General features: G+C 42.8%; 1 protein-coding gene across 1 annotated transcript in view; it reads right to left on the bottom strand.

The window, feature by feature from the left end:
• The window catches only part of GNG13 (G protein subunit gamma 13), a 78159-nt gene extending 53387 nt beyond the window's left edge, over positions 1-24772 (bottom strand). Inside the window, exon 1 of the mRNA XM_078664894.1 lies at positions 24634-24772. The gene's annotated coding sequence lies outside the window, so the exon portion shown is untranslated. The remainder of the gene's footprint in view (positions 1-24633) is intronic.
• Between the last annotated feature and the right edge of the window lie 2547 nt (positions 24773-27319).

A 27319-nucleotide genomic window follows, 5' to 3' on the forward strand; every position in this document is an offset into this window, starting at 1 on the left:
TACACCTATGGGTAACTCCACTATTTTGCTATTCAAAACTTCCAAATGGAGATTTGCACATTGGTATAAACAGACATATCTCCACCGCCAGTCTACTACAACAGAATGTGCAGAGTAAAGTTACAGTTAGCAACTTTTTGTTGGTGAAGATCTCTATGGGAAAGTATAGGAAAATGTAATAAAGTTTATTACGTTTTTAAAACATTTAAAAATGATTCATTGTATTATATAAATGTAAAGTAGTCTAAAATATTTATTATAAACCTGAAAAAACTAAAATAAAATGCTACAAGATATTAACCCATCAAATGTGTAGTAAATAATAAAATAATTTAAATGCTTGGTGTAATATATAAATATCAACTTTTATACATTTATAAATAATCACCCACCCTTGCTAACATTTTTATTTAATTGTAGCAAACCTAGTTAAAGTTATGTAGTTTATTCATTGGACATGGCGGACTGAGACAGGTTTTTTACTATGGTTTTCTCTTGCTCTCTATTCAGTACTATATGATGTTAGAGAAACATTGTCTTGAATGCTCTGAAAATGTTCACTTGTTTTAAACACGATGTATGATAATGTCCTCTATTTTATCTAAGTGTTACCTGTAACTTTTATGGCCTCATGGCCGAAATAAAGCTTTACATATATGATATATACTATTGAACATTTTAAAAAGATTTGTAAAGTTTACTTTGTTTATTTACATTCATTATTGAATTTCAAAAATAACAAAATCATCAATAATTAAATGTCATCATCTATCTGTCTATCTAAAATACATTGATTTAATGTGCATTAGTTCCAATAGGCAATTATTTTATTCCCCTGCCTTGTTGTGTATTATGGGAGTGTGTTACGGTACCTATGAGTTGCTGTATGTGCTGCCTGACGCACTGTAAATCAGGATTGGAGTACATTTATGCCTGTTTTGACACTATTAAGTGTTTGGTAAATTTAGAAGTGTATTTTGTGAATTGCGATTGCCTTACTTTTTCATGGGTGTATGGTTTGTATTATCATGTCTCTCTCAAACCCCTCTTCAAATTTCGTATTTGTAAATAACTATTCCTCATTGTCCCACCACTCCCCCATTTCCTCCCACATTAAATAAAGAGTAATGCACATATGTGTGCTTAGATCTCTGCCATCATGGCGGAGCTCTCCGTACAGCAAAGTTAAGCGAGGCGAAGGTCTCCAGGTGGAGGTTTATGAGTTGGTTTTGTTAGTACTTCTGGGGTGCTACTTTACATACTAAAAATACAGGGCCTCCTATATGTGTTTTTGCCCTAGAGCAGCGCAGCAGCCCTTCCTGCTGCCCTGCCCTACGGCAAAAGGAAAGGGCATGAATGCGCTGTATCTCATAGATACGGCGCATTCCTGTCTTTTTCCCCTGCTCCGGCGCATAATAGGCTGCCCTGTGCCAACACAGGCACCTTTGCACCATGGTGCAAGGGTGCCTGCATTGAGGGGATGATTGTTTTGGAATTTGTGCAGGAAGGGAAACCTTCCTGCACAAAAAACAATCACAAGATATTTTTTTTCTTTTTCTGTGTGCTGTAAAATGCAGCACACATAGAAAAGGGAGAAATAAAGATATTTCTCCTCATTGTGCTCCCTTACCTCTCCCCTGGGGAGGCGTAGATTTTTGGCACTGCCTCAGATTAACGATTTCTCGTAAATCTGAGGCAGTGTCCAAATGCCATGGATGTTGCTGGGAACGCTCCCAGCAACATCTATTGCACGCCCCTTTAACATACTAAACTGCGTTAAAGGGGACAATATTTACGAGGCAGCATTAAACCAAAAAAAGTGGCTTAGTGCTGCCTCAGAAATATGGAGCAGGCTCCTGCACCACGGAAAATCACAAAAAGTGACGTTCCGACGGCGGAAGGGGCCTCATAAATGAGGCCCACAGTTTGTCAATAGAGTCTACGGTCTGTTGCTAAAACCAGGTAGAATATGTGCAACACTTTAGCATTTATAATTAAAGAAACCGCACTTATTTTCAGACCTTTTATATTTCGATGTTTGCCAGTTCTCACTCAAATCAAAACGACCAAGATCTAACCACATATATTCAGTTGTCCCAGAAATTGAGTTTAGAAAACATGATTGTGATTGCCCTTTGCAGTTTGTAGGTTCCATTGGGTTATTGTGCTGTTTCTCTTCAAATATAGCCAGGTACCTGAAGGACATGATTTTCACTTGGCGCCTCTGGAATTTACATAAAACCACCCAGGGTGGTGTCCTCAGACCCATGAACGCATGCTCAGGTTATCTATGGCAGTGCCGGCTGCTGTATGCCATGGAGTCACTGTTTGGGGAATTCCAAGTTGGAATATATGTCCTAACATGGTCATAAAGGTTTCTGGCTTTGGATCCTTGAAGTGGAACCAATACTGTGGAACGTCGGCATCTAGGACCAATGCTTGGCTCCGTTATTAAAAGTCGAAATGAATATGAGTCTGAAACACAGAAAAAGGGAGATGAAAAAGTGCCTACAAGAGCTTACCTTGTATCATGTGTATCCAGGCTTTGAATTTAACTGGGAAAGCGTCTCATCTATATTGTGTGCCAATGACATCTAGCAATGGTTTTATTGAAAGGTACGAGAGGTTTCTAGAGAAACGAGTAAGCGCAAATGTCAACTGGTTTGCTTTAGATTGTAATGCTACAAATTACGCAAACTTGGAGCTTCTTTTGTGAGAGATCAGCCCTAGGTATTTATATGAGGTCGCGCCTAAGATCTAAGCGTCTGTGAAAGCCAAGAGACTAACATCTCTGGGCTTTGGCAGAAGACTACAAAGTTTTTGTTTGAAAGGTGTATCACTAAGATTCATCTTACAATGTTCACCCCTGGCGTTCAGGGTGTGCTGCAGCCCAGTCTTGGTGAACCTGAAAAGGACAGTATCATCTTCATACTGCATGACACATGTTTTTAGCAAGCTTGCAAAACCTAGGAATGTTGGGGTGATGTTTACTAAGATTTTGCGGCAAGTTTGAATCACAAAAGTGAAGCAAATTGGCACAAAATGCTTATTTCATATTTACTTTTCAGTGCAAAACAAATGTACATGGCTGGGAGAAACACAAAGTCAGGATTTAAAATGCAACTCAGTGTTTGGGGTTGTGTGTACTAAAGAGTCTTAATCACAAAGATACCCTTTTTAGCAGCCTTATTATACCAACAGATTGACAAAAAGCAATAAAGTTCTAAACCTATGCCTTGCAGTTTATATGCAGGTCCTCAACGCTGGTTCATAGCTCACTGTGCTATATTAGAGGGACTGCAATTTATGAACCGCAAGTATTAGACAAAACACAGATCTCTCCAGCAAATGCCACTAGAGTTATCTTACCATTACTATTATTCGCTGAAAATTACTGGGTTCACAAAGGTCTCTGCAGCGGATGTCTTAACCCTAAGGTATTTTAGAATGCAGCCCTTACAACAAATTAAGCCAGAACACATTAAATGTCCCATTTCTCCTTGTTGCCAATTTCTTTCTGACACAGTTTTTAAACAAAAATGTATAAGTTGACTTTCAGACTGCTTTTCATTACTTCACCCCTCGGGATGTCACTCCCTTTTTGTTGCCACACCTTGAGAAGGATGGGTTCCTGGAGTAAAGTTTTTCCAATTCCAGCACCGCATGGGGCACACACAAGGGCAAGTTTTGGGTGATGAGATAAAAGGAGACAAGAATATCTTGAAGGTACTTTTTTATTTAAAAAAATGGTGAACCAAGGGGTGACCAGTTCTACAAGGTCTAAGCCAGACAGTCTGGATAGCATTACAAAGTGACTTATAGTTTGGAATGCTGCCTTCATGACCCCTGACCCTTTGGGTCACAAGGGAAGTGTCAGGGTTAGTAAATGACAAAGATAGGCAAACTTGGGCCTCCTTGATACCCCAAATTGATGTATTATGTAGGTAAAAGCAGCTCAGATAGACAATTTTTTGGGTCATTTATTTTTAATGATACAACATAACATTTGTGTAGCCAGTATGAAAATAGATCACAAACAGTTGTTAATAGTCATATTTTGAACACATCCTATAAGGTGCATTGAGTTGCTCTGATAGTTCATGTGAAATTTTCTATTCAAAAGAAAGTCAGACTTAAAGAAAGCTTTAAGTTGTGACACAATTAGTTTTGCATACTCACAATATATAGACAAATCTTGTAGACTTCAAAATAAGTATTGTCCTTAATGTTCTGCAGTGCTCACGGGATGCAAAAAGCTACAAGTAAACGAAACCTAACTCAAGCGCATAAATATATAGAAGTGACAGGTAATAGTTGATATTAAGCAGAGTCCTCATGAAGGACTATCAAGACGACTTTGTTATGGTATGCCATTAGTCTAATTGAATAATGTCAATGACGTTTCGACCCAAATGTTAAGCACCAGGTCATCAACAGGATGTTAAGGAGTAGCTAATGTGCACCAAGTTTCCGATATCAACAGCAGTCTTAAGGGAATCGTGCAGATGCAAGAGCTCAACCGTCAAACAAATCCAGTTTCAGTTCAATAAAGAGCTGACTAAGCATACATCACTGTAGCAGTATTTGAGTGATTGAAAAATTGCATGATCTGAACGAACATTGCACACTGATTGAAATTTCATTTCGGGAGCAAACACATATTTGTGCACTTGTCAGAATTACCATGGTTCTCAGAACAAAGAACACAATGTTGAGGTACAAAAGGGTTTGAAGAGTTGCATAAGGAGTCAGTGATCCTGGGAAGTGAGCGCAGAGTTATAGGGCATTAGTATAGTGGGTTCTAGAGCCACTAGTCATGATCTGTGTATCACATCACTGATTGTGTAAGTATAATTATGGAATCAGGAATGTGGCTCAGGGCTAATGAGAAAGGTTAACCGGGGAAAGGCGATAGGGACCGATAGGTGAATAATTAGAGGTCAGAACTCTGTGAGGTTAGAAATGGGAGCAGGAATTCTGGTTTAGGTGTCTGGATTTATGGGTCAGGGGTTATGACAGAAGACAGCATTTGTAAATAAATTGGACAGGCAATGCCCACTGTAAGGCTGTATTGCATGGCGAAAAAGCTGAAGCCAAATGTAGCAAAATGTTTATTTGTAGGAAGCAGAAACATCTCACAAAAGTCTTTCAACTCTTAGGCTGACCATTACAGTTGGTTGATAATGTTCACTACCTTGGCCTAAAATGTAGTTGGAGGGAAACATGAGCTGCCCAAATCATTACCTGTGGTGCCTCACCACCTTGGCAAAAACTAAAAAGGTGATGAGAGTAATTATTGAATTAAAGTCAGACACTGGTAATAACTCTGGATACAACCTGGCCTCATAGTTCAGGCTGGATTGTATCTATTGGAGCAAAACTAAGCTGATTTGAGTACAGACTGTCTCTGTCTAGAGTGGTATGGCAGACAGAAAACAACAGAATTGATTTGTGCTTTTTGTTAACTTTCCTCTTTTATTCTATGTTGAGAAATCTGTGGTTGAAACCTATTCTTACAATTAAGAATACTAGATTAACTATAAATGACTTTTACATCAGTGATAGAACTGAGATCTCTCATATCCAGTTTCATTTTACAAATTTCATAAGTAGTGCCTGGTAGGACCGTAGAAAGATGAGTGTCTAGAGTAGAGTGATTACAGTGATATGTTCGTGTAATATGTAATTTCACTTCTCAGATATGGATTTGGATATTCATTGGATTGGATTGATTCTGTCTATTTTGTACATGTGCACATGTTTTTTAAATCACCATTGTGTAATTGCATGGATAGCAAATGTTGGGTGAGGATGGGGAGGAGTCTAGCTTAAGGGTGTTTCGAAGGGATTGTGGGATTCTTTCAGAAAAAAAAAGTTATTCTGTGATTATCAATAGACTGTCGGGGTCATTGTCAGCGTCAGTAGTCAATGTTCGTGCATGGGCATGTGTGCAACAGGGTCTATCTCTTCTTTGAAATCTACTGGCACAGTTTAAGAGATTCACTTGCCATTCGAGGCACTCTTTATGTGTGACTTGAGACTACTGACCGCTGGAAATGAAGTACAAACCTGAGATGGACTTACTTGATTTTGTCAACTCTTTTTATACTTTGAGATCAACGGTCATGAGATTAAAGCACAACCAAGAAAAAATGGGTATGAGGTTCCTCTAGGTCAGAGTGAACAAAATAGGCGAGATTCAATTTGTGGGATCAAACAAGGGGAACTTCATCGTCCTGCCGATATAAGGAGACGGGGGGAATCCTCCCTTTGGAACTAGGGCTCTCACACACCTAGCGGAGCTAGGTGTCATGCTTCATCATATCCAGTGTGTGTAGATGTGGAGGAAGTGAATTAAAACAGGACAGTTAGTCCTAGACATATTTTATTCAAGAAGGTAAACTGCCTGATTAAAAATAGGAGAGTGGCGAAGAACTAGACGCTATGTATCTAGCTAAGTACGCCCTACTCTCAGTCGGTCAATATGTTTCATGCCCTAGGTGTCAGGAGGATCAAGGCACTTTTTCAGGACCAGACAGACGCTATCTAAAAAACGTGGTAAGGGAAAACTACCTACCATGTGTTCAGGTTAAACAACCTAGATACAAGATGAGAAAAATTGTGTAAACATTAAAAACACTTAATGTATCTCGTAATTCTGTTCAAGCAGCAGCATTAATACCTATGTATGTCTATTCTATTGAAGACCAGGTCACACTGACGTGCTCCACACCGTGCTCTTAGTGAAGCTTTTAAGGTTAAAAATTATATTTTTTACATAGGTAGTGTCAAAAAATTCCCCGAATCTGAGAGTGTAAGTCATCATTGTAGTGGATAAAACAACAGAGAAAACAGAACTAATGCTCACCACAACTGTTATCTAGAGTTAGCTTCAACAGTGTCCAACAGTCGTCAAGCACACCAATTTGTGTCCTGTATGAATGGAGAAGAAGCTGAGTAAAGAACAAAAACTCCAAACCCAATAGCCCCTACTGCCCAGTCATCAGTAACATTCAATGGGCAGTTGCAAGAGGAGGAAAAATTGCTGAAGGTCCAGTCAACGCTGACCTCCCCCACAAGGCAATTAAGGTGTGTCCCATGTGGTAAGGGGCATTACAGCTGCGACGCTCAAATGGTGGCAAGGTGCAGGCAATTATGCAAGACTTCTCAACCACTGAGTTGTTATCGCAGCAATCTAAGCCCAACCACCAGCATGTGTGGCGACATGAGGGGATGGCCCATGGGGCAGTTAAAGCACAACTACCATAAAACAAAAGATGACTTGCAAAGGGACTGTATGAGAAGGAGATCTTGGGGAGCTGTTGAGCTTCATATCACGCTACTGACCATATTGTAAGAAGCATATCTACAGTTGCTAAAGAACAGCTTTCTGGTTTCTGGTCCAGTTTTATCAAATGTCAATGTGATAAAATAGAAAAGTAAATTCACTTCTTAGAACATTATGGGCCCAATTGACAAAGGTAAGTTTGCATGTGTAGATCTACTGACATGTAGATTTGTTCTTCCAACTAGGGGCCTGATCACAATGCGGTTACAAAATCTTCCCAACCGAACCAGTTTGGAAATGGACACCGACCCACTCAGATCAGGAGAGTCCGACCGAGTAAGATACATCCAGAGGCTTCCAGATACGATTTGGTTGGACTCCCATTGACTTCAATGGGAGCCTATGTTCCTAACCGCATCGTAATCGGGCCCTTGGTCGGGAAGGCACGTTCCCAATTCGGAAGGAGCAAATGCCGTTAGGAGGCCTTCCTAACCGCATCGTAATCGGGCCCTAGGTGGGAATGCTTTCCTAACCGCCCCGTAATCGGGCCCCAGGTGTATATCTCCACTTTTCTACTAGTTCTCATTTCCGAATGGATATTGAGACTTAGACAAGACTTCTATGACTGAATTTATTAGAGTAACATTATTATATGTAACTTTCCATGTGTTTGTGGAGATTTCTGCCACTGGGGAAGAAACCTTCCAATGGGAAAATGTAATAAAGTTTAATATTTAAAGAAAAGAAAACACGCACTAACTCCTAAATATTCAATTCATATTGAATTGTAAATTAATTTCAAAACATAAAAACTTTTTTTGCAATACTTTCAAATTAAAATCACTCACCCTCAATAAGATTTTATTTATACTTCATTTGTAAACAAACAAGGTTAAAAGTTATGTTTTTAGCAATGTTAATAATTTGTAGACGTTTGTAAGCTAAAAATTGTATTTAATTTATTTTAAATCTAAGTACATTACATTAAAAAACATAACATTTAGCATTAATTATACGTATTTATTTACTTAACTTGTTAATATGTATATTTTAAAAATATTATTAATTTTATTTCATATGGGGCGTTAGTGTTATAGCCTGTCTTATGTTTCTTTGGAAGTGTGTAACAGTACAGTGTTTGGGTTTGTGTGATACCTGATTTATTCCAAAGGCATATTTAAGTCTTTTTTATCACTATTAGGGCTGAAGTAGAATTAGTAGTACATTTTGAAAACAGCTATTGTTTTAACTTTATGTGGGTGTGTGTTTTGTGTTAACCTGCCCCCCCCCATCCCTCTTTCAATTTCCCTTAACATCCCCATTTAGGAGTAATTATTCCCCATTTTCTAACCACTCCCCTTTGTGTCTCCCAGTTTTACTACTAAATCCTATACTTACGTACGTGGCGATCTCTGCCATTGAGGCAGAGATCTCCATAAAGAAAATATAAGCGAGGTGAAGGTGGAGATCTCTAGCTATAGGTTTGTGGACTTCATTTTACCGTAATTGACTTAGCACTACTAGAGTACTACTTTACATACTTCAAAATGCCCTTTAGGAATCAAGCCCTATGCATCTCTTTTTTAAGACGTGTTCAGTTCTAAAGCCAGAAGACAGTGAAAGACTAGCGGTGAGCAAAATAGTTATTTGTTTCAAAAATAGTATGCATAATTCTCATGAAAATATGTATTTTATACATGGATGGCCAATTACAAGAAACATTTAAGCGGTGGATGCGCTTGCATACAAAATTTACACAAGATGCCGGCTCAATGTATTATTGGTGTAGTATCTAAAATCACTTTGTGAATGTTGCTAGTGCAGTGCATTGAACACCACAAACACCTGATTTCAAAGTCCATGGAAGACATTGTCTGTAGGCATCAAACCACCCAGAAGCGAACATTAAGAGATCAGCAGGAGCAAAAACAAAACCAACAATGACCTGAAATAAGGCTATCTCAATAACTGAGATTTAAATACTATTAAGCTAACATAAAAATTCACACAGCCTTATAAATACCATAGTCTCTAAAATAAATTTACCAGATGCTTCCCTTTCAATAGTGCCACCATCTACCACTGGTGAAATGTGTTTTAATAATCCAATGCATTCCAAGAGATGTTGTCCTGACTCCCATCAACTAAACTACGTGGACTAGACAGAGTTCTACATCACAATGGTTTGTAGAAAGACACACTTAACTGGAAATAAGATGTCCACAATGATACCGTAAAAGTATGGGAGAGATACCCTTCTAGCAAAATGGGACGAAGTCAAATACCAATGAACAAGAAAGGATCCCTTTTATGTCACACACTCTTACTGTCACCACTGTATATTCATATATATCATATATTCATATAGGGAAATCAACCATTCACTTTCATCCACTCTGCTATCTTCACACTGAACACTGTTTAATGTAAAAATGTCAAATGAATTCAATGTAATCAGCCCTTTCCAAAATCACCATCATAATAAAAAATATACTGTTTCCAGTATTTCATTATTATAATACAATATTGTATCAAATTCTAAAAACGTTTTTAACACCATTGTTCATATGTACATTTTCATCACTATAAAATATCTTGCTAATACAATATGCAAATATGATATTATATAGAAGAATTACTCTGATCTACACAATTATAAATCTGACAATAACCGTAATACACAAAGACAAACAAATGTAATCACAATTTGTCGACGCAGAGTTTCGGTGGTATTGAATTGGTTCATCCCACTTTCTTCCTGAAATAATATTATAATAATTATGTTATCTAAAACAATCAGACATATAGTCTGATAATCATAAAAGGCAAATGTACTTTTCAGTATACTAATATGGTCACAAATACTCCTCTTACATAGCTCACAAATGTTCGAACTTACTAGCTCTTACTGTCATTCTCTTTTAACCCATTCACATATTCACTCATCACTTCCAGTGATTAATCACTACTCTCTCTCAAAGTCTTACCTTATTTATTTCCAAAGGGTCTGGGATACTTCTTATTATAACTGTGTTATTTGGTAGCAAACTTTGGGACACTCCAAGATGCTTGGATTGCATGGATACGGATTTTGAGGGACATATGTAAACAAACAATTTAGGTCCTATTTGGGAATAAAAAAGCTCTTCAATTTGGATAAGCGACTTCTATCCTGGGGCGTAGCTCAGAGGGGTTGTTTGGGGTGTTACAGCTCCCTAATAAATGAATGTTCTGGTTAATAGTTGGATGCAGGATCTTTCAGTCGGATATTGTGGGGGGTCTTTAACATTTCAACAGGCATTTTTACATACACAGACAAACGAACACACACTCTCCTTTCTCTGTTTTGAAAGTCTTCAAAAATGTTGTTTATTTGACAAAATATGGTGTTGTCTCTCACTTAGTAACGTTAGCCTGCATTCCTCTCCCTTTCCACTGTCCCTTAAGCCCCTCTCATATGCCTGATTGACGCATAATGTTTTTTAACTTTATATGCCAGTGTGATTGTTAAAAATCTGAAGCTCACATCCTCCCAATCTTACTGACCTAGTTACGCCCCTGCTTCTAGCCTTTGATTTCATGCATTTAGAAAATGAGACATAACACCTGAGGCATATTAGGATGGAACAGTGGAGATAGGAAAATGTAAAGCAAGAGTTGTGTATGTTTATGTATTGTAAAACTCCTGCTATAATTACCATTTCTAAAATTATATTCTATGGTTTGTGTTTACATCTACATTGTTTTATTTTTATTGACCATTTTCAAACCAGAGCCTTGTTATAAGAAAGGAGATTTTTAAAAGTTTACATTTTTCATTCCTGACTGCTTAGGGTACTAGTTATTGGGGATGCAAATGGCCTTTCTTTCACTTGGAACTGATTATATACAAAAGGACAGATCCATCTCTGGGGTCCACTAAACACCACAGCTTTGGGGATCTGTACCTTGCAACAGTCAAAAGTGACCCCACTCTTAGCCAAATATAGAAAGAACCCCCCTGGCCATAAATATGTCTTATTACAACAAGAGCAGGTTGATCCTCCACTCTAGATGCTTCCACTATCCTTCACAGGCTATATTGGAAGACAGCAGGCCCAGGTTTACTATGATTTTGCATCAAGGTGGCATCACTTATGTGGGGTAGGTGTTACATGGGCAGAGCATGGGCATCCCATGCACTCACTCATGTATTTTGACACAAGTCCTGATTAACAAAGACTTGTAATCCTGTGTTTGTGCCAAAACGTAGGAGAGGTATCTTGATTTCTCTTCGTTACTTTCTCTTTCCATGTGAGCTCCATTCCCAGCACACATAGAAAGAGGAATATGCCTCTAAGGATTGTTTTTGTGCCAGGATGGTATCCCTTTCTGCACAAAAACAATACTGAACTTAATGCAGGCACCCTTTCACTATGGTGCAAGTGTGCCTGTGTTGGTTCTAGGCAGCACAGGGTGCACCAGCCAAGGAGGGAGCAGAGATGCTCCATATCTTTGTAAATATGGAACATTTCTGATCTCTCCCTTTCACGCAAAGCAGCGCAGCAAGTTCCTTTGCTGCACCTCCTTGCGTGAAATAATAGTAAATATGTCCCCATTGTATGTAAGAGTTAATTTATTGACTCCTCCTGATCTTAAAATCTCATAGATACCAAGGGCCTTATCTACAACAAAGTAATGTAGCGCAGTGCCACACGACATTTGGCTGCGCCATGCTGCGTTACTTTGAAAGCAAAGGGATGCGTCATATCTACAATGACATGACAGATCCTTTGGCGCACAATGGGCTGCCATGCACCGACGCAGGCACCCTTGCACCATGTAGCAAGGGTGCCTGCATTGCGGGGATGATTGTTTTTGGGCAGGAAGGTGTCCCTTCCAGCACAAAAACAATCACAAGAGGTGATTTTCTCTTTCTATGCATGCTGCAGAATGCAGCACGCACAGAAAGAGGAAAAAACCCATTTCTCCCCGTTACTCCTCCCCTGGGGAGGAATAGCATTCTAACGCATGTTCAGCTTTAGGATTTCTCGTAAATCTGGAAATACGGCAGAAGCCATGGGTGTTGCGTGGGAACACCCACAGCAACACCCATGGCATGCCCCTTTCACGCAAAGTGCTGGGTTTAAAGGGGCCCTTTTTACAAGGACACGGAAAGCCACGCAGGGAGAGGGAGTAGGAGCAAGATCAGTAGTCTACCAGGAGGAGGACCAGCTGGGGTTGGAGTGTCTGAGCAGCAGGACTTATATTTTGTCAGAATTTAATTTGAGACAATTTGTGTCCTCATTGGATGCGGAAACATGCCAGATATTTCAATTCAGGCTGAAACCTCAGGTCAGCCAATGCCAGGCTTCAAATCCAAGCTTAATTCAAGAGGAAGATCCCCCAATGTAAAACTATCATGGTGCAAGCATCCTACCTTGGAACACATTGGACCGTGCACAGCTACCATGCCTTCATCAAGGTCTTCAAAACAGTACTCTTCAACAAGGCATGTATTAATGAATATTGTTACACTTGATTATATTCTAAAATGTCATAGAAAATGGATTACACTTAAAGAGGAGCCTTTTGACTACTATTTGAATTTCAACTTGCCCCCCCTCATGATGCCCCTACTCACCTGTCTGTACAAACCAACCAACCAAGGACAAACTAAGAGAGTCCTATATGGGGGTCTCCTGTCCCACCACCAACAGTCCAAATATGCCAGTGCGGCAAATATGAAGATTTTATTCTATACCAATTCTAATAAAAACTTGATGTGTAACACTAGGTACTAAATAGTTTACTCTAATTTCCCCAACCCTTTGAATCCTTTCTCCACTGGTAACCCTCTTCCACCATGTCCCCACCTCTGCTCTTCCAGATCCTTAACACTATATCTATACTTTTCTCCTTTCATAAACGTTTTGTTGCTCAATCCCATCTTTCCACCTGTTACCTTCTTTCATAAGGTTTTTAATCCTGTTATCACTGTTTTCAGTCTGAATGGTTCGAATCTGTAGCTGTTGCCCTCTCACTTTGTGCTTCCTTTCTTTCGTTCAGTGTGAACAGGATTTGTCTAATTTGTTGTTCTAAGTCACGGGTACTCATAGAACGGCCCACGGGACTCCAGCGGCCAGGCAACTCTTCCTTGGCGTCCCCCGGACCTTGCAGACATTGTACCTGTGTTTGTTGTTGTTGTCGTTTTTGTATCAGCAAACACCGCCGGTTGCAGCAGCGCGGACTCCGAGAGACTGCTCTATAGGGGTCGGGCGATTCTAGCGATAGTTAGAGTGGAGCTACAGGGGCGCTAAGAAGAGGTGAAATACAACAAAGCCTCATTAACAAGTAAATGGTCTTTTAAAGACCTGTGAAGTACTCCGGTGCGGCTGTGTGTGTGCGCCCAGGAAGCTGTCTCAGCCCGGGCTGACATACACTCCAGTTGAGGTGAAAGAGGGTGACAGAGGGAGGGGGAGGGAGGGAGGGAGAGAGGGAGGGATGAAGAGGGAGGGAAAGAGGGAGGAAGAGGGAGGGGGACAGAGGGAGGGGGACAGAGAGAGAGGAAGACTGAGACAGAGGGAGGAAGACGGAGACAGAGGGAGGAAGACGGAGACAGAGGGAGGGAGAGAGAGACAGAGGTGAGACAGAGGGAGGGAGACAGGGGGAGCGAGACAGAGAGATGGAGATAGACTGAGGGAGACAGAGGGTGGGAGACAAAGGGAGGAAGACAGACAGACAGAGGGAGACAGAGGGAGAGAGAGGGGACAGAGGGAGACAGACAGGGAGACAGAGGGAGGAGACAGACAGCGGGCGAGAGAGAGAGGGAGACAGACAGACGGAGGAGGGCAACAGAGGGAGGGAGACAGAGGGAGGTAGACAGACAGAGGGAGACAGACAGAGGGAGACTGACGGAGACAGACAGAGGGACGGAGACAGAGGGAGACAAAGGGAGAGAAAGTGCTGGGAGACAGAGAGAGAGGGACAGAGAGAGGGAGGGAGAGAGAGAGAGAGAGAGAGAGAGAGAGAAAGGGAGGGAGACAGAGACAGGGACAGACAGAGACAGATAGAGGCAGAGACAGGGACAGGGGCAGTCAGAGGCAGAGAGAGAGAGACGGAGAGGGACACAGAGACAGGGATAGACAGAGAGGGAGACAGAGGGAGAGAGAAAGAGAGAGAGAGGGAGACAGAGGGATACAGAGAGAGGGAGACAGGGATACAGAGAGAGGGAGACAGCGGGATACAGAGAGAGGGAGACAGAGGTGGAGAGTCAGGGGGAGACAGAGGGAGGCAGAGGGAGGGAGATGGAGACAGAAGGAGGGAGTCAGGGGGAGACAGAGGGAGGGAGACAGAGGGAGAGAGAGGGAGACAAAAAGAGAGAGGGAGACAGCGAGAGAGAGGGAGACAGAGAGAGGGAGACAGAGGGAGACAGACAAAGGAAGGGAGAGAGACAGAGGGAGGGAGACAGACAGAGGGAAACAGACAGAGGGAGGGAGACAGAAGGACGGAGACAGGGAGGGAGACAGAGGGAGGGAGACAGAGGGAGGGAGGGAGACAGAGGGAGGGAGACAGAGGGAGGGAGGGAGACAGAGGGAGGGAGGGAGACAGAGGGAGGGAGGGAGACAGAGGGAGGGAGACAGACAGAGGGAGACAGACAGAGGGATACAGACAAGGGGATACAGACAGAGGGAGACAGACAGAGGGAGACAGACAGAGGGAGACAGACAGAGGGAGACAGACAGAGGGAGACAGACAGAGGGAGACAGACAGAGGGAGACAGACAGAGGGAGACAGACAGAGGGAGGTAGAGGGAGGTAGACAGAGGGAGGGAGACAGACAGAGGGAGGAGGGCGACAGAGGGAGGGAGACAGAGGAAGCGAGACAGATAGAGGGAGACAGAGGGAGTTAGAGAGACAAAGGGAGACAGTGGGAGACAGACAGAGGGAGGGAGAGAGGGAGACAGAGAGGGGGAGACAGACAGAGTGAGTGAGACAGAGGGAGACAGAGGGAGAGAGAGAGAGAGGGAGAGAGAGACAGAGAGAAAGAGGGGCGGGAGACAGATAGAGGGAGACAGAGAGAGAGAGAGGGAGCGAGACAATGAGAGGGAGAGAGAGATAGAGAGAGGGCGGTAGACAGAGAGAGAGAGACAGAGCAAGAGAGAGAGAGAGAGAGAGAGAGATGTGTGTATGCCGGGTCTGGTGGCTCGGTGGACGAAGGCGTTCACTGCAGGGGACTGTGTTCAACCTCATAGTCACAGTTTTTTTTGTTGCTCTAGCCTTGCCCCCTTCCCTCACTGACCCCGCCCCCACCGGTGCGGCCCTCAGCCACAAACCACACTGTAAATTTGGCCCCCAAGAGAACGTTTGTGAGTACCCATGTTCTAAGTGAAGCGCAATACCTGTCTTAAGATGGAATTGAGACATATAAAAAGTAAAATAAATAAAAATTGATGTGTTTATAAATACGAAATGAACACATAAGATGACCACAAATTCTACAGGGCATTAGAGTCCCTCTATCAAATGCTTGCGACAAGCAGGTGTGTAAGAAGTTCTTGTGGGGCCTGGTACCTAAAGTCAAGGAGGGCCCTTCTCTGGTGTTTGAGCCCCTCAGTTTAAATAAAGAAAATCTCCTGAGACACAATTTGAGGCTGCTCCTCTACGTGGTGGTTGCCTGCCTCATTGTTTATATCTTACATAAGCAGGCTATGCTTGCTTTCGATATATATAAACACATTTACAAATGTCAGCGCAGGGCCCTCAAAAGAACAGGGCTTGTGACAATACAGCCCGGCTGCTCCTTCCTTGTGTTTACCCTGGGGATGCAATCCATTAGACCTACTAGTTTGGATGGGCCTACTACCCTCCCTGATCAGTCTTTCCCAATGAGTCCCTGGCAGAGTGTGAAAAAGTCATCCTTTTGCCCTGATCACCCCTATTTTGTTGACTGATACTGGTGGTTACTGACTGCGATTGTGCACTGGGCTCTGCTACCCAGGCCCAGGGGCGTGCTCTGTTTAAATGGTATAGGGTAAGTATGTATAATTACAATTGGTTCTGAACCTACCTGTAAGTCCCTAGTATATGGTAGGGCATGTAGGTTTAGAGACCCCAGTGTATTTATTGCGCTTAAGTGTGCACTGTTGTGATGTCCACTGCCATTTTAAAACCAGACCTGCTTTTGCAGGTTGGTTTTAAAGAAAAACTATGTCCAAATTCAACTTTGGAATTAAAAGCACTTCCAAAGTTTAAAACTAACTTTGTATTGCATGTAAGTCACACCTAAGGTCTGCCCTAGGTGCTGCATGGGTAGAGTGCCTTGTATTTAAAAGCAGAGACATTATGAAAATGTTTATATGCTTTGGTGTGGGGGAAAACTGCCAATCTTGTTTTCCCTCTTTGTAGTGTGCTAGCACCGTAGGCTAACATGGCAGAGCTTTATTAAAATTTAATAAAGCTTAACTTTTGACAGGAGTGAGTTACAACAATAATTCGAAGAATCAAAATAATAGTTACAATAAATCTAACAACTTTCCAAGATTAGATTTATTATAAATATTGCAGGAAAAAAGTTACAGAACTTGCTTTCCTGAAGTTACCAAAAACAGCCCTGTGGCTGCCTCTTCTGATTGGCCATCCTTTGACAGGCTGAGCCAAGCTCCTGATTAGGTGTGAAGTGGACAGGGTTAAAACAAACAAACCATCTGGTGGGAGGAGATCTGCTGCTGCAGATACCAGGACAGGAAAGGGACTGGATAGCCACACTGGTCTTCAAAGGGTGAAAGACAGATAGTACAGGAACCAGGCCCACCCCCACTTCTTGCACCCTGAGCCAGATGGGACACCCTATAATTGAATTAGACGAGGGGCAGGAAGGAGAGTGTTGGGAAAAGTTAGCCACACCTGTGGTTTCGGGGTTAACCACACCTTTATCTCCAGGAGAGATTTTTTCCATTTTTATTTTTTGTAAATAGTTAATTCTGGGACAAAAAAAATGCCATACTTCTAAGGAAGTGTTCATCACAGAGGGTGACAACTTGAACCCCGTTGGTTAGGGGTGCCCCCTTCTTGCCAGCCCAGACACTGCAATAAATATGAGAGAGCTACACAGCACCTCGGATCCCTGCTTAGAAACATCAAGAGAAGAAGGATAGCCAAGCGGAACCCCTGGTCTGCACTGATAGAGGACTGCACTCACAAGGACTGTACCTGCTGCAGACTCTGGGCTTCAGAAAAGAGGAATTTGCCTTGCTTCAAAAGATTGAGGAGTGGACTCCCTGACAGCAACAGGTAGAAAAGAGGTATAAGAAGTCACCTGCAGCATCTCCATGAAAGACAACCCAGCTGACTAGCTCACCTGGACTTTAAAGGATTTGACTAGGGACATTGTGGAAACTAAAGTCCCAAACCTTAAAGAGGCAAAACAGAGCTTCTGGATCCTTGGCTGGTGTGGTGGATCCTCAAAGACCCTCAAGAGACCTTCTGCAAGAAGATCCAGAAGTTTGAGAACATTTGGACAACTTTTCTGAAAATAAGCTCTATAATTTCATCGACCTCGATGACAAGACTTTATTTGTGACTGTGGTGTTATTACTAAGAGTAGGCACCTCCCTGCACCTACTAATAAATGGCCTTCCAATACAGAGGGTGTAAAAAATGCACTACATGCCCTTCAAAAAAGGTGTTGCTCTCTCCATCAATACCATGCATATTAATGAGACAGGAAGTGTTTCATGGAGCTTGATAAAAATGACTTGATCTTCTAAGCATCCAGGTTGACTAAGCTGATTACAAGGACTGTGGGAAGGTTGTGGGATCCAACAGCCAAAGCACCGTTCCTTTTGGAACCCAATCCAAAAGGAAATTAAAGTAGTGTCCAAGGACTTCTGGATGCTGGGAGGCTATGAATGAGAGCTGGACTGATGGTGTTGCCCATTGCAGGTGCTACATCTTGGGGAGCCATTATGATTATCCATGTATATGTGGGTGGTAATAGTGAACTGAAGATTACTGGTACCAGTGATTCCAGGCCCTGGTTGATCTGCTATAGTCTGGTATGGACAGTGTGCCCTGTGCCCATTGGGTGTTATCTAAATAGAAGTCAGTCAAAGGGTACCTGTAGGAGTAGAAGGTGAAGTCTTGTGGGTTGAGAGGAGGTAAGACTAGTTTTTGTAAATTGGTAATGCTAGTGGCTCAAAAAATCAATAACTGTCTATTGTCCGAAAATATTGATTTTAAATAGAAGTGCCATTAATATTTAACAAATGCAATGCAGATTACGAGTTCAAGAGCTGCTGCGCAAATGGCAGAAGAAGAGCGCTTTTTGGATTATGGATTACTTTTTCAGAGTTCTTTCGATGAGGCTGGAACTTGGAAGATCCAGTAGGGGGTGCTGTATTTGCCCACTTCCAAACAATATGGCCAACAACAGGAAAGCAATACACAGTAATAGAAAGTGGTGCTGGGACAGTTGATCTTTGGGTACGTGCAGACATAATGCAAGCAATCTGCAAGGTATGACCCTCAAAAACATCAACCAAGGTTCTTGGGATGATGTAGCACCACAGCACAGCGAACAGGACAATTTACCCCACACACTTCTACTCCGCGTGCCATTACTCCGCAATTTTTAAACTGCAATATCTTTTACAATGCAGGACTTTACAACGCAATCCATTACAACGCATTCCCCATTACAACGCAATTTACTATTCTAACTCCACAGAGTTGTTACTTTGGGGACATCAACTCCCTCCTGGACAGTTTCGAGGTGATCCATCAAGCGGAGCTAATAAAAAAGTAGGGCCCCAAAACACTTAACATTTAATCGCTGAATAAAATAAGGAAACATGAAAAGTCCAACAGGGATAGTGATATTGGGATCCATTGATTGTAAAGAGTCTATAGATAATCACATCTGATTACTTAGGGGTAGGATAGTTTGGAGCAGCTATTTGGATGTTTAGACACAAGCATCCAACATGTTGAGGAAAATTAGAGGGGTGTAACATCCACGTCAGATCTTGAAAGAAAAATAACTTGACGATAATAACTTGGACCATATTCATAATGTTATTTCAACCCTCACCCTCCCTCTTTTTCAATGTTCTTACTTCCACTATCTTTGATTTACCATTCACCAAAAACTGTTTAGCCTACTTAGCTTTACAAAATATCATTTTTTTTTTACATTTCCAAATAACACAATCGTATATCCATGAATCAGCCATTATTCAATTGAACTAATATTAGGAAAAAAATCACGTTTTAAAACATTTACAGCATTTAAAAATGATCTGAGTCGGATCTCCAGATAAAATTGCAAAATTATCCAAGTCATTATACTCTGTAAATTTCAAAAACAAATCATCCAAGTAGATCTCTGTACTTTTTCTACTGTCTGTGCATGAAAGTCTGTGAGTCCGAAAACACTAAGGGCCATATGTATCATTGAAATTCGCATTCGAAAAGGCCAAAATTCGCAGAATTTCTTTCGTCCTTTGCGAATGCGAAATCTCAATATGGTATGTATTAAGAAAATGTGGGTCAAAATAAGGAATCGCACAATTTGCGATTCCTTATTTTGCGATTGCATTTAAGGAATCGCAATATTTGCGATTCCTTAAATGCAATGTATGATGCAAAAAAATATTGCTAATTGTCCCTAAGGAATCGCAAATTACCACGAACTTCAAGTTGGTGGTAAGTTGCGAATTCCTTTATAACTTGGCTGCAAGCGCTAGGAGAGCTTTGCTCTTGCTGCTGACAGAGGCATCTTTTGCGTTTTAATTATCCCGTTTTTCCATTTACTTTCAATTTATGTTGCTCGTTTTCCCTTGTTTTTAAATTGGGCCACTCACAGACCCACACTGCTGTCACCTCACTCCCACTGTAATTTGGCATTACTCACCGCGTTTTAGCGGGTCCCTGCCCACTGTCTCGCCTGGTGGCCATATTGGGAGGGGGGACATTGTAGGCGGCGCGGTTAGCGCTCCAGTGTGCACGCGCTCGGCGACCATAAAGGAAGGCAAGCGTCAGGTGAGCGCCCTTAACAACTTGGCTGCAAGCGCTAGGAGAGCTTTGCTCTTGCTGCTGACAGAGGCATCTTTTGCGTTTTAATTATCCCGTTTTTCCATTTACTTTCAATTTATGTTGCTCGTTTTCCCTTGTTTTTAAATTGGGCCTCTCACAGACCCACACTGCTGTCACCTCACTCCCACTGTAATTTGGCATTACTCACCGCGTTTTAGCGGGTCCCTGCCCACTGTCTCGCCTGGTGGCCATATTGGGAGGGGGGACATTGTAGGCGGCGCGGTTAGCGCTCCAGTGTGCACGCGCTCGGCGACCATAAAGGAAGGCAAGCGTCAGGTGAGCGCCCTTAACAACTTGGCTGCAAGCGCTAGGAGAGCTTTGCTCTTGCTGCTGACAGAGGCATCTTTTGCGTTTTAATTATCCCGTTTTTCCATTTACTTTCAATTTATGTTGCTCGTTTTCCCTTGTTTTTAAATTGGGCCACTCACAGACCCACACTGCTGTCACCTCACTCCCACTGTAATTTGGCATTACTCACCGCGTTTTAGCGGGTCCCTGCCCACTGTCTCGCCTGGTGGCCATATTGGGAGGGGGGACATTGTAGGCGGCGCGGTTAGCGCTCCAGTGTGCACGCGCTCGGCGAACATAAAGGCAGCCATGCTGACGCGCAGCGTCATCACGCAGCGTCATCGCCGGATTGTCGCCGGAGTTTCGCCAGAGTCAAGCCCGTCTGTGCCCGTCCGGGCCCAGACGGGCCTTGGGCATGCCACTCTGCTCAACTCTCCGAACACACGGATTCCCTCCTACAGGTACTCACGGGACTCGCTTCTCGCATTACGCGTGCCAAGACATCCTAGTTGTTACTATTATTGGGCGGAGGGTGGTGTATTCAAACCCTGTTCTGGCTGTCGCCCACATAATACGGTTAAGGCTCCCGATTCTTATATGATGGCTCTGCTTAATTGCAGATCACTTCCCTGTCACTCGACGGAAATCCATTGCCTTCTTTTGGACTATAGGTTGGATGTTTTATTTCTTACGGAGACGTGGCTATCCGCTGGTTCCGACCCCGACATTGTTAATGCTCTTCCCCCGGGATACCTCATGTGTCACCTTGATAGGCCGGATGGAAGAGGGGGCGGAGTGGCCATTATTTACAGAGACACATTGGTATGCAAAGCCGCTGATTGCGGCATTAATAATGCTGAGAGTTGTCATTTCACTCTTGGCATCTCTTCAACTGTCTCTATCTCTGGTATTTTGGTGTACCGGCCTCCTGCTACGCTAGGGAACTTTGTGGATTCTTTTACGGAAACTGTTATTCCACTTGCTGCGGCTTCGTCCAATTTTCTTATTCTTGGGGACTTCAATTTTCATTTTGACGACCCCAATGACGTGGTGTCAAGGGATCTTACAAGTTTGCTTGGTGCACTTGACCTGCATCTTGTTAATGTGGGAGTGACTCATAACAGAGGTCATCAGCTGGATGCGGTCTTCGCTAATTCGGCGAATTTACAGGCCCTCCAGACGTTGGCTCTCCCTTGGACTGACCACCATTTCATTCCGTTTAGCTGGTTGTCTGGGAACCGGAGAGACCCTCCACTTAGGCAACATACTGTGGACCGCCTCTGGTCGAAGCTTCCGGTAGATAGGTGGGCGGAAGAGCTAGCCAGAACCTGTCCCCATCATGTAGAAGACCCCAGCTTTGCTGATCAGCTTGTAGTCAATTGGCTAACCAACTCGTTGGACTTGCTGATCCCGAACAAAAGGAGGCTTGTCAGGGAGAGAAGAATTGGTTCTGCTCCCTGGTACACCCCCGAACTCAGGTGCATTCGAACTTCCTGTAAAAGGTTTGAACGTGCCTGGAGGAGAGAGCAGACCGAGGAAAGTCGGGCCTCTTATAGGAAGGAGCTGAGGAAATATAAAAGGGCACTGAAGGACGCTAAAAGGGCTTTCTTTAGCGAGAGGATTGCGAGGGCAAGTAATTCCTCCGGCGAGTCGTTTAAAATTTTTAAAGAACTTCTGAAAGCACCCACCCCCCAGTGCTACACGATGACCCTAAAGGACAATGTGAGGATTTGGCAAAATTCTTTCATTCAAAAATAGAGAAAATATTATCCTCCTTACCCTCTATCCCTCTCATTCAGGAATCAGTCATTGGCTCTACTAACTGCCCGACTGAGCTTATATCCTTTGGCCCCTTCTCGGAAGAGGAGGTTACAAAGGTCCTGCTGGAGTTGAAGAGTGGCTCTCCGAGTGATCCAGTCCCGATGAAACACCTTAAGCCCATGGTTAACATCCTGTCAACGCCTTTGACTGATCTCATAAACCTCTCACTTGCTCAGGGCATAGTGCCACAGAGATGGAAAAAGGCTGTGGTGAAAGCCATACTGAAAAAACCAGGATTGGATCCATCTGATTTGGCCAATTTTAGGCCAATTTCTCTCCTCCCTGGTTTTTCAAAAATTGCTGAGAAGCTTGTCAATCATCAGCTCTCGTACCATCTTGAAGCTAACCACCTGCTAGGAGACTCCCAGACTGGTTTCCGCCCCGGCCATGGAACAGACACTGCCTTGTTGGCAGTAGTGGAGGAGGCAAGAAGCACTCTCGATACAGGGGGGTCAGTGGCAGTGATCCTCCTGGACTTGAGTGCTGCTTTCGACACCGTGAACCATCAGGTGCTCCTCCAACGGCTGTCAGAGGCAGGTGTCTCGGGGACAGCGTTGAAATGGCTGGGCTCCTTTCTTGCGGATCGTTTTTACCAGGTCTGGGAAGGGTCGGAGCAATCTGCCCCAATCCCTCTTCAATGTGGAGTCCCGCAGGGCTCATCGCTGAGCCCTACCTTATTTAATATTTATATGACTCCACTTGAAAGAGTGGTCGCCCCTTCGGGGGTGAAGATCATCAGCTATGCTGATGATACTCAGCTGGTGGTGGGCCTCACGCAATTGGCGTCCCACCCGGAGGTATTACATGACTGCCTCGCCAATGTTTATCGATGGATGTCCATCTCTGATTTAAAGCTCAATGGAGGTAAGACCGAGCTGATGCTCCTGGGCAACTCCAATCCTTCCATCATTGCGAGCTGCTGGCCCCGGTCTCTTGGCGACCCACCATCCCCCAAGAAGGAGATCAAATCCTTGGGAATATGGTTGGATGACGATCTGTCCTTTCGGACTCATGCCAAGAAGACCGCAGGGGTCTGTTTTGGCTTGTTGAGATCAGCCCGTAAGGTGTTACCTTTGCTTCCTGCTCCATCAAGGAAGTTGTTGATTCGTGGCCTAATTCTATCCAGGCTCGATTATGGGAATGCGTTGTTCCTCGGTGCTCCGGAAGCTACCCTTAAAATCCTCCAACAGGTGCAAAATGCAGCTGCGCGAGTCCTTATGGATGTCCCCAGAAGGCAGTCTGCTGCTCCGGCCCTTAAAGCGCTTCACTGGCTCCCCATGAAGGAGCGGGTGAAATTTAAAGCGCTTTGTACGGCTCATAAAATTTTATATGGTAAAGGCCCTCCCATTCTTGCAAACATGGCCCGTCCCTACAAACCCTCGCGTCTGTTGCGCTCGGAGCAAAAACATCTTCTGCAGTCAGCGAGAGTAAGAAGAGCTCGGTCGGGGGGCAGGCGTTTCTCTGTGCAGGTAGCCTCCCTTTGGAACTCTCTGCCCCTTAAGATCCGCTCAGAATCCCAGATCCTACCATTTAGGAAGCTGCTTAAGACTCATTTGTTTCCTCGGTAGTGTTAGCTGAGTCTTCTTCGTTTCTGTGGTCTGTTGCGCCGGGATGCCCCTGGGTAAGCCGAGCGCATTATAAGTTTCATAATAATAATAATAATAATAATAATAATAATAAAAGCATTTTTTTTTTAAAACAAAAGGTGCCATGTGACGCTCATACATGCCCTTAGGGCATGTATGTGCGCCATATGCGCGCACATGTCATTTTCAGGGGTGCAGCAGGGTGTCCTTTGGACACCCCTGCACCCATGAAAATATTCTCAATTTGCGATTAGCTAATTGCTAATCGCACATTTCCCCTTCATTCCTATGGGCCTCCTGGCCCTTAGAAATGAATGGGAAATTATTCCTTAATTGCGATTAGCAATTTGCTAGTTGCAATTAAGGAATTTTAAGAAATCGCTAAAAAGAAGCTGATTTCTACATACATACCATTTTGCGATTTCTAAATAGAGATTCCTTAAAAATCGCTATTTAGGAATCGCAAAATGGTTCCTTGATACATATGGCCCTAAGTCACAATGCCAGAATGTGTGACCTAAATTCAGGTAAGGGCCCCAAGATCTCTCTCTTTCCCACTCACTTGTGTCTGACGTACCTGCTTGTTCGTGCTGGCTTCTCGCCTGGTTTGATGTACAAAGACTGCCTGCAGCCCGGATTGTGGCAGAGCAGCTGCTGGGCCTCCCCTGCTTTGCATAGACACTTGCACCAGAGTTAGGATTCAAACGCCGTGATCCTGAAACGCAAAGCACAAGCCAATTTCACATTTACATTTTTATCATTTGTGTGAAGGTCGAGAGCGGTATTCAAATAGGCAACCTGATGGCACTGGCCGCATGAACCAGGTGCAACCGTCTGCACCTGCAGTCTTGAGTCTAAGCATCCCCTCCTATTTCCATCATCCTACACTTCCTGTATCTTTGGGCCATATGTATCAAGCCAAATTGACTTCGCAAACGCCCAAATTCGCAGAATTTCGGCGTTTGCGAATGCAATTTGGACTAATGGTATCCATTAAGCAAATGTGCTTGAAAAACAAGTAATCGCAAAAAATGCGATTCCTTATCTTGCGATTGTATTTAAGGAATCGCAAATTTTGCGATTCCTTAAATGCAATGTAAGAAGCCAAAAAAATTAGCAAATTGGCCTTAAGGAATCGCAATTTACCACCAACTTCTAGTTGGTGGTAAGTTGCGAATTCCTTTCAAAATGGATATTTTCTCAATTTTCTAAGTGCCATGTGACGCACACACATGCCCTTAGGGCATGTATGTGCGCCACATGTGCACCCATGCCGATTTCAGGGGTGCAACAGGGTGTCCTTTGGACACCCCTGCACCCTTGAAAATATTCACAATTTGCGATTAGCAAATTGCGATTTGCAAATTTCCCCTTCATTCCTATGGGCCTCCTGGCCCATAGAAATGAATGGGAAATTATTCCTTAATTGCGATTAGCAATTTGCTAATCGCAATTAAGGAATTTTAGGAAATCGCTAAAAAGAAGCTGATTTCTACATACATACCATTTTGCAATTTCTAAATAGCGATTCCTTAAAAATCGCTTTTTAGGAATCGCAAAACGGAATGTTGATACATATGGCCCTATATCTCATGTTCTCGTTTTCATCCCTGCTTTCTTCCTTATCCTCCTCCTTTCTCTTTTCATTCCGTTCTCTTGCTCTCTGTCAAATCTAATGATGAGAAATATGTCCTGGTCCCAAAAAAGGAGTGTCATGCTCAACCCTTACAACCACCAGCACAAATTAAGGACTGGACAGGGCCTCGTCTCTTTCAGAAGTCGGTGGAATTGCTCATTGTTTGTTCTAGTTCTTACCGTTCGGATACTACACTTTCTTCGGAATGGCTTCTCTACACAGGCATGCAGGGTACAGAACACAAAGGAGATCGGCACACGAGTGTTAAAGGGCTGCTGCTGGCTGAGACATGTAGGGACCAGCAGGTCATGCAAGACTAACTTAACAGTGCATGCTTTCGAAGTCAGTCTATTTCGCACCATCAACTTGGGCAATAGTAACATCTAAAATAGTGCTTAGAAGAGGCATACTTATTGTATGAGGTGCATGAGGTGCATTATAAAAAAATGACTTATTATCTAATTACTGTCTGTCTTACATTCAGACAAGGCAATTCTATTTTAGGTGGACATTTCAAAATAAGGGGACATTAACTCATTCTTGTACCCACTATGGCTATGAAGTTAACAAAAAGTACTTTGTAGAGATCTCAGAGGAGTGTAAAGAGCATTTTTAACAACATGAATATTCCCCACATTGAATTTAGTATGTTTTCCTAGGAGAAATGGCTTATTGCCGGAGGGTAATTTCAGAACTAGTGCCAAGAAAACCCGCTTTCCACACTGGCCCAGAAGCAATGCTACAGTGGGTATTTCATGGGAAGCTCTAGCAGGTGCTGACTCTTCAAACTGTGGGAAGGGTCTGCTTCACCTATCTTCTGACTCTTTCATTTCCAGTCTTATTTTTCATGCTGATAATTTTGAGTTTTTTTTATCTTCTTCACTGTTATACAACCAGCACTTGATTTATATTCTCTTCCTTCACAGCAGCCCTTCCAAAGCACAAATTCATCACCCATGCATGACTGATCCTTTTTATTACTTTAATGTTTAGGTATGGCTGCAAAGAACAGTAGCTGTCTGGACCTCACGTCATCAATTATTCAAACGAGTACAATAAGGAGTACAGAGGGAAAGAGAATGCTTTGCATCAATCCCCCTCAGCCAGTGGTTTTCATGGTTTGCCATTTCCTGTATGGACAGTTTGTCAAGGCAATAGCATTTCATAGTTATTTACATTGTCCCATGTGTATTACCATTTCGTTTTTGATGATGGGGCTGTTACACTAGAATCATTGTCTGCTCTTTGATGTATTCAAGTTACCAATACAACATTTTAATTGCTGTTTTATGGCTTTTTGTGCAGGCCGTGCTAGTTGTTTCTATACCTAAGCCTGGTATAAAGAGACAGAACTATTTACTAATTGCCCTTGCACATTCATTTGTTTTACTTTACTGTCATGACAGCATGTAGATGGAGTTAATTTATTTTCATGATGCAAAGATGTATGTTCACATATGCGTGTAAAAATACGGACCTCTTGTTAAACGTATCCATTATGCAATATTTTGCTGGATACATGTGTTAAGTTTAAAAATGGTAGGGTAAACTTCAACTTCGCACTCCTTTTCATAATACTATTATTTGAGGATACAGTTTAACTCTTTTAATATAGATTGTTCATAAT

The sequence above is a fragment of the Lissotriton helveticus genome, chromosome 10 (assembly GCF_964261635.1).
Source record: "Lissotriton helveticus chromosome 10, aLisHel1.1, whole genome shotgun sequence".
Lineage (NCBI taxonomy): Eukaryota > Metazoa > Chordata > Amphibia > Caudata > Salamandridae > Lissotriton > Lissotriton helveticus.